The following is a 7597-nucleotide window of genomic DNA, read 5'->3' as shown; positions in this document are numbered from 1 at the left end:
TTAGGCTGGCGCCTTATCTAAGTTAGCCAGCTCCACCTTACAAAGCCTCACAAGAACAGTGATGGTCGAAGTGTTAGAGGAAAGCAGCATCGCTGAAAAGGAGCAGGTAAACTGCGTTGGGAGTCAGAGAGTCTGGTTCTCAGACATCTTGGCGTACAAACTTCATGGCTCGCTGCCCGATGATGAAGTACAGGCTAAAAAGGTGAAGAAAGACGCAAATTAGTATGTAGTGATGAATGGAGAGCTCAACAAGAAAGGCTTCTCAAAGCCACTGTTGAGGTGTATTCCATAATGGAAGCAGGAGGGCATTATGGAAGAAGCCCACTCCGGAATATGTGCCAACCATATCGGCGGGAAAGCATTGGGAGTAGAGGTCCTTAGAAGAGGGGCATATTGGCCAACTCTGACGCAAGACGCACTAGCATATGTTAAAAAATGCGACAAGTGTCAAAAATATTCACCAGTCATAAATCAGCCAGCAAACGATCTGACTCCAATCCTCAGCCTGATCCTGTTCGCTCAGTGGGGAATGAACATATTGGGACCTTTCACCACTGGGTCAGCGGGCAGGAAGTATCTTATTGTGGCAATAGATTACTTTACAAAGTGGATAGAAGCTGAGCCCACCAAGTACATAAAGGCAACCCAGGTCAGAACATTTATAAGGAAGAGCATCATCATTAGATTCGGGGTGCCACAGTGCATAGTCTTTGATCATGGGTGCCAATTTGACTGTGACACCATAAAGGACTACCTGGGGGATATGGGCACCAAGTATGCAAGTGCCTCAGTCTGCCACCCGTAGAGCAATGGCCAAGCAGAAGCAGCAAACAAGCTGATCCTGACAGCCCTACAGAAGAAGCTGGAGGAGTACAAGGGCCTGTGGGCAGACTTAATCCAAGAGGTCTTGTGGGCAAATAGGATCAATGAGAAGGAGTCAACCGGTAAAAGCCCTTTCACCCTGTCCTACGGGGTTGATGCAGTTGTCTCTGTGGAAGTGCAAATCCCCAGCCTGAGGATACAACACTATGAGCAGCAAGGAAATGAAAAGCGCATGCTGGAAGAGCTAGACTTCCTGCCAGAAGTAAGGCTAAAAGCAGCCCTTAAGCTGGCAGCCCAAAAGAGCAGGATCTCAAAAGCTTTCAACAAAAGGGTCAAGCACAGGGAGCTCCTGCCAGGAGACTTAGTCCTCAGGAGGACAGCAGCAGTTGGAAGAGGAAATCATCATGGAAAGCTGTCAGCAAACTGGGAAGGCCCTTTCATCATCCACGAGCAGGTTGGACCAGGCGCGTTCCTCCTTGCAGATCAAGAAGGTCAGGTCTTAAGAAACAGTTTCAATGCTGATGTGTTAAAGAAATATTTTATTTAAATAGCCTGAAACATAGCTGTTTCAAGTCGATAAACCTTTATTCAGTCCATATTATGTTAACTAAGGCATTTGAGCCATTTTTATTCAATGAAATACAAGCCTCTGCGTGAGGAGTATGTTGCATAAATTTGTTTAATATAGTATGCCCAAGCATCATATTCTAACATGTAGAAATCAAACAAGAATAATAATAAAGTGTTAGAGGCAAGAAGCACTCTAGCGCAAAATGACAAAGTGAAAGCATCCCTCCTTAAAACCTCACTTCACCTGCAAAAAGCAAAACAGGGCACCACCTCGGGGACGCCTGAGGGGGAGCCTAACACGTTCAGCTTGAGCAGGGGAGAAGAGAGGAAAAGAAGAAGATGAGATACATGGGCAACACTAAGGTTCTCTTAGTCCCATTCAGCCCATCTCTTCGAGGGGGAGAGGAAAGGAGAAGACAGTCAAGCAGTAAGCCCTTACAAAAAGAAGTAAGCAGGCAGTAAACAAGCTGAATGACATAAACAAGTCGCAGCATAAACAAGCTGAATGACATATATAAGTCGCAGCATAAACAACTGAGTGACATAAATAAGTCGCAGCATAAACAAGCTGAATAACATATATAAGTCGCAGCATAAACAAGCTGAATGACATAAATAAGTCGCAGCATAAACAAGCTGAATGACATAAATAAGTCGCAACATAAACAAGCTGAACGACATAAACTAGTCGCAACATAGATAAGCTGAACGACACAAATAAGTCACAACAAAGAAAGCTGATGACGCAGACAAAATAAGCAAAAGGTTGATCGACACAAACAAGTCTCAGCAAGGATAAGTCAAATAACGCTGAATCAAATATGTCAACCAGCACGCAGACGAAGCCTTTGGTCAAAGCCAAGTGAAGTACATAACGCGCAAACACTTGAAGCAGATAAAGTAGGAAGGACAAAATGTAACAAAGTCCCTGCTGAAGCACAGCAGAGCGCAAAAGAAACAAAAAAGCGCTAGGCAGCTAAATTAAAAAGACAGGAATGCCTAACCTACGAGGCCCCACCAAACGTAATAAAGAGCAAGCATGCAAACAATGAAGTAAACAACAAGAAAAGCAGCAAGAGAAGATCATAAGGAACATACATTATAAGGCTGAACCCCTGCCCACCAAGGCAGAGTAAACATTCAGCAGGTCAGTCACAGAACAAATAAAGCTGAGCCCTCATCCACCAGGACAAGGAAACACTCAGCGGGTAAAGCTAGAAGATCACAAATTCAAGTTAAGCTGGACAGACCCAGCAACGAAATAAAAAGTATTCTGAAAATACACAGAGAAACATAATCTTTGGCAGCTATACACCCCAAAGATAGTAACAAAAACTACCTAGTTACAACAGATCTGGGTGAGGGAAACTCAGAGGAACCATTGGAGTATGAGGGTGACAGCCGCCATAACCTTTATTGATCATCAGTTAGAGACTCCACTCCAATAGCTGCAGCAATGTTAGGGTAGATAGGCACCTCCAAGTTCAGCACGACCTGGTTGGGGATCTTGCAGCCCGCAGCGCGAGGGTGGTTAGCGGGAAGATCGAACAAACCAGCCTCACCTACAGCTTCAACCTTAGCCCAGAAGGCATTAAACCGAGCCTGCTGCTCTTTACCTTCACCATACAAGCTGCTAACGCATCGAGCCGCAGCTTCCAATCCTCCATCATGGCGATCAGCCAGGAGCTTAGCAAAAACAGGAGAGAGCGCAAAAGACTTGAGAGCCTCTCTCCTAGCAGCCTCTAGCGCAACAGCATGCGTAGCCTGTAAATCTGCCACCTCCGCCTCTAACGTCTTCACCCTGGCCTGAAAAGTCCCCAACGACTCCTCGCAGTCTTTATGCTTGGTCTGAGTGAGCTGAAATTCTCCCAATTGGAGCTGCAAGGCATCCGCCTTCTCCCTCAGCGGAGTCACCTCATTGACCATAGCATCCCTCTCAGCTTGAGCCTGCTGAACCTCCAGAGTCTTCTGGGAAAGAGTTATACCCTGGTTCTGATATTCCTTCTCCACTGACAGCAAGGCATTGGACAAATCCCCCACTGACATAACAAGCTGCAAGAAAAGCAGAAAAGAAAAGTCAGCCAAAGTGGGAGTTAACAAAAGAAGTTAACAATAAAAAAATAAAGTATAATAATAAGTAAAACAAGACAGCATCAACAAAACAAGCAGAGAAAAGCTGAAACGAGAAAAATAAAAGCCAAAAGCAGAGACTAACCTTCTGCAAATCATGGCAAGCAGTAGCTGCTGGAAGGCTGACTGAGCCGCGCGTAGAATCCGTAGGGAGACGAACCCCCTGAGTCAGGCGGTATCCTAGAGTACCACCCTTCTGAGGGTTGTCTACAAATAAAGACTCATCAGCCCTCACATTCATCAAAGGTCGAAAGGGAGCGTTCTCAGCTCTAGAAGGACAGAGTATTGGGCGAAGATGAATGTCAATAGGTACCTCAGCAAACTCAATGGCCCCAGTAGGGCGAAAAGTCCCTCCAACAGAGAGTGAGGAAGCAGAAAGAGGATTCTCAAAGGCGTCACCCAAGAATTGATGAACGCAGCGGTTAAGCTTACTGGAGTTCTGAGTGTCCCCCCCAGCAACGTTCCTACCTAGAAGTCCAGTGTTGGCAGACGTGGAAGCAAGAGGGTCTGGGCCAGGAGAAGTGCGAGCCTTTTTCGCCTCTGGCTCTTCCCTAGCAGGGGCAGAAGACATAGGATCGTCCTCCAGGTCAATCACTAGACGATCCTACTGGAGAGAGCCCGCAGCTCGGGAGAGCCCACCCCGGGTAGCGCTTCGGAGCCGCCCCCTCAGCCCGTAGGGACGCGGCGGAACCCTTGGAAGCTCCAGGACAGATTCATTAGGGAGCTGAAAATCAGTAGCTGCAATAGAAGGAACTGCAGTGCCCTTCGCAGCAGCAGTATCATCAGTAGAAGTAGGAAAGAGCTGAACATGCTCAGCAGAGGAAACGGGTTTTTCACCCCCAGCAGTGGTCTCAATCCCCTCAGAGGGAAACTAGAGAACACTGTCAGCAAAATCATCGGCAGTAACCTTTGGTTCTTCAGAAGCTTGTTCATGTTGCCTTTTGGCAGCAGAAGTCTGAGGTGCCACCCGGCCGGAAGCCGCGACAGACTGCTTCCCAGGGGAAACAGTAGGCGCCACTAATGCCTCAGAATCTGAAGCCACCTCTCGAGGAGCAGGGCGAGTATCACGCCTACTCCAAACACTAGAAGACGAAGGCTCAAGCTCAGCGCGGCTGGACCCAGCACACTCGCCAGTAGCCACGGTGCCAACAACAGCTCGTAGCTCAGCAGGAACCAAACGCACCTCGCCCTTCAGGGAGCCCGCAAACACCTCCAGTGTATCAAAGAGCTGAGGAGGGTTCCAGGAGTGGCAGTCAAAGGGTCCTTCCAATTATCGACCAGCCCGAGCAGGCGTTTGTCCAACTTGTCATAGCCTAAAAACACAAAATGACAAAAAGTCAAATAAGGCAGGGAGGCAAGAAAAAAAAAAGAAGAAAAGACAGAAAACAGAAAAAGACAGAAGGCAAAAGGCAGAAGGCAGAAAGGTATGGCAGAAAGCTGCTCATTACCCACGATGTAAATAGAGTTGGGCAGCCAGACCTTGGAAAACTTGGAGTCACCTGTCCCCGCTCCATACAGAGCCTCAAAAGCTTCTGGCTCACGAGCAGGTTCAGAGGGAGAAACTGTGACCCCAGCCATGTTGGTGCGAATCTCTCTGAAGTTGCGCGGAGCAGCAAAGTTAGAAGGCACCCTCACCCAGAAGAACTTGCCAGTCCAGTCCCTGAAACGCCCAAGTTTTGGGTAGGACTAGACTCTACTCTCTTTGGGAGCGACATAGTACCACACTGACTCAGTCCCAGAGGCTGATCTTTCAGGCTCATGAGAGACTTGAACAAATGCAGAGACTTAGGGTACCTTCGAAACCTCAAAAACCACAATAGACAAATCAGGGTATGAAAGGAGGCAGGGTGCACCAGAGATATGCATATGTTAAAAGCACGTAGCAGCTTCTCTAAGGTAGGGTCCAAGGGGAACCTCAAGCCCAAGTCTAGCTGCGAGGCAAACACAGCAATATGACCTGCAGGAGGGGCTGATAGATTCACACCATTAGCAGGCAGAACCAGCTCGTAGCCCTCCCCAAAACCGTAAAACTTCTGCCCAACAGCAGCCAGGCCTAGTCTCTCAGCGTCCTTACGCCAACTGGAATCTAGCACACAGTTCTTAGGCCCATAACACTTGTCATCAAGGAAGAATTCAGTCTTGCCCTCCTCTACGGGCTCAACAACATAAGTGGGCTGACAGTCGAAGTATAAGCGGTCACCAGGAGACTCAGCCATTCTACTTGATTGAACTGCTGGGGAAGGAGAAGGTGATGGAGTCCTAGTATTCCCACCGCGCACTACATAATGATCAAACCGATGCATGTCAGCCATGTCATCAAGCCAAGAAAAACTGTTTAAAGGCTGAACATGGGGAATGGGGCTAACAAGAGACACATCAGGGGGATTGTCCTTAACAGCATCAACCAACATTTTATGGCGCATTGCGCGCAACCTCAGGCGAGTAAGATGGGATAAGGGAATCCCATCCAGCGTAAGCACTCGCTCACAGTAAGGATCAAAGAAATCAGGACGGGGTCTACGCTGGAAAGGGCGAAACGCACTACCCTCAGCGGGACGACTACTGCCTGACCCAGACGCAGCAACTGGAGTCGCAACAGTACCCATCCCGCTCGCAGCGGGGGGAAGGTCAGGAGGCATAACAGTTTGTAAAGGAGTAGGGGAAATAGAAGAAGTGTGCGCAGGACGCTCACCTGAAAAAGAAGATCGAGAAGAGGAGGAATCCGATCCTGTGGCTGTTTGAGGCTCACTCATATTCTGAATATCAGAGGTGTCAGAGATTATGAAATCTACAAAGGAATACAGGCCCGCAAAAGAAGGAAAAAGCAATGGGGCACGAGAAAATCAAAGAATTTGCTTAGAAACAATGAAGGAATAAGTAGAAAAAAGCCAAGAATGCAAATACAACAACAAAAGAGAAGAAATGGGAATAACGATAATTGGGAAGAATCAAAAGGCACAATCTTGCGAAGAAAAAGTAAAAAGAAGCAAAATTGGGAAAATACAAACAACAAAAGGTACAAAGTAAGTACCTTTAAGGAAAAAAGTTGCAGAAGCAATAGAGTACAACAACAATGGCGGAGATAAAAGCCCAAGCAAGACAAAAGTCCGAATATGCAATTAAGAAGCTCAAAGAAGGAAAAAGTTAACAAAAGAGGAAGAATTTAAGGAGAAAAAGGAAGTAAAGCAAAAGTCAGGACAAAAATAAAGACGAAGAAGCAAGAACTTACCATAACAATGGAGGATCAGAGACGCTTGACAAAGGAAGAGCAAAGAGCAAAAATTTCAAAATGCCAAAGTAACGAAGAGGGAAGATGAATAAATTGGAGGCGTAAAAGAAATAAGTGAAAGAGGGAGACAGTGAAATTAATATGGAGTAAATGGGCAGTTAGACACAAGGCAAAGCCAAACCGCCATGTCACTTTAGTAAAATCAAACTAACAGCCCGAATTGCCAACATGTGTCCCACTCATGCATATGCGATTCCCGCCTCAAAAAAAAAAAAAAAAAAGAGAGAAGAGAGCACTTCAGCGGGAGTGATCGAAAATCCTCTCTACAAGCTTGTCATTTCTCAGACTTTAGCGGGAGTGATCGAAAATCCTCTCTGCAAGCTCGTCATTTCTCAGACTTCAGCGGGAGTGATCGAAAATCCTCTCTGCAAGCTCGTCATTTCTCAGACTTCAGCGGGAGTGATCGAAAATCCTCTCTGCAAGCTCGTCATTTCTCAGAATTCAGCGGGAGTGATCGAAAATCCTCTCTACAAGCTCGTCATTTCTCAGACTTCAGCGAGAGTGATCGAAATTCCTCTTTGCGAGCTTGTCACTTCTTAAGTCTGGAACCAATGTCACCATACAAGCAATAGGGCAACAGACTCAACAATAGAAATGCCTGACCTCCCAAGTCTCCAGGGAGCCTCAACACCTTAGAGACTTGAGGGGATAGGAGTGTGCAGGTTATTTTAGTCAGACGACCCGTTGAGTCAAGGCCGATAAGGCTACACGCTCAGAACAGCTGGCATGAAAGAACCTCACGCCATCTCTTGAGGGGCTAGTTGTAGGGGATAGCTCCTGCTGAGC

Source organism: Chenopodium quinoa, unplaced genomic scaffold (genome assembly GCF_001683475.1).
Source record: "Chenopodium quinoa cultivar QQ74 unplaced genomic scaffold, ASM168347v1, whole genome shotgun sequence".
Classification (NCBI taxonomy): Eukaryota; Viridiplantae; Streptophyta; class Magnoliopsida; order Caryophyllales; family Amaranthaceae; genus Chenopodium; species Chenopodium quinoa.
Note: the sequence above shows the minus strand (reverse complement) of the source record.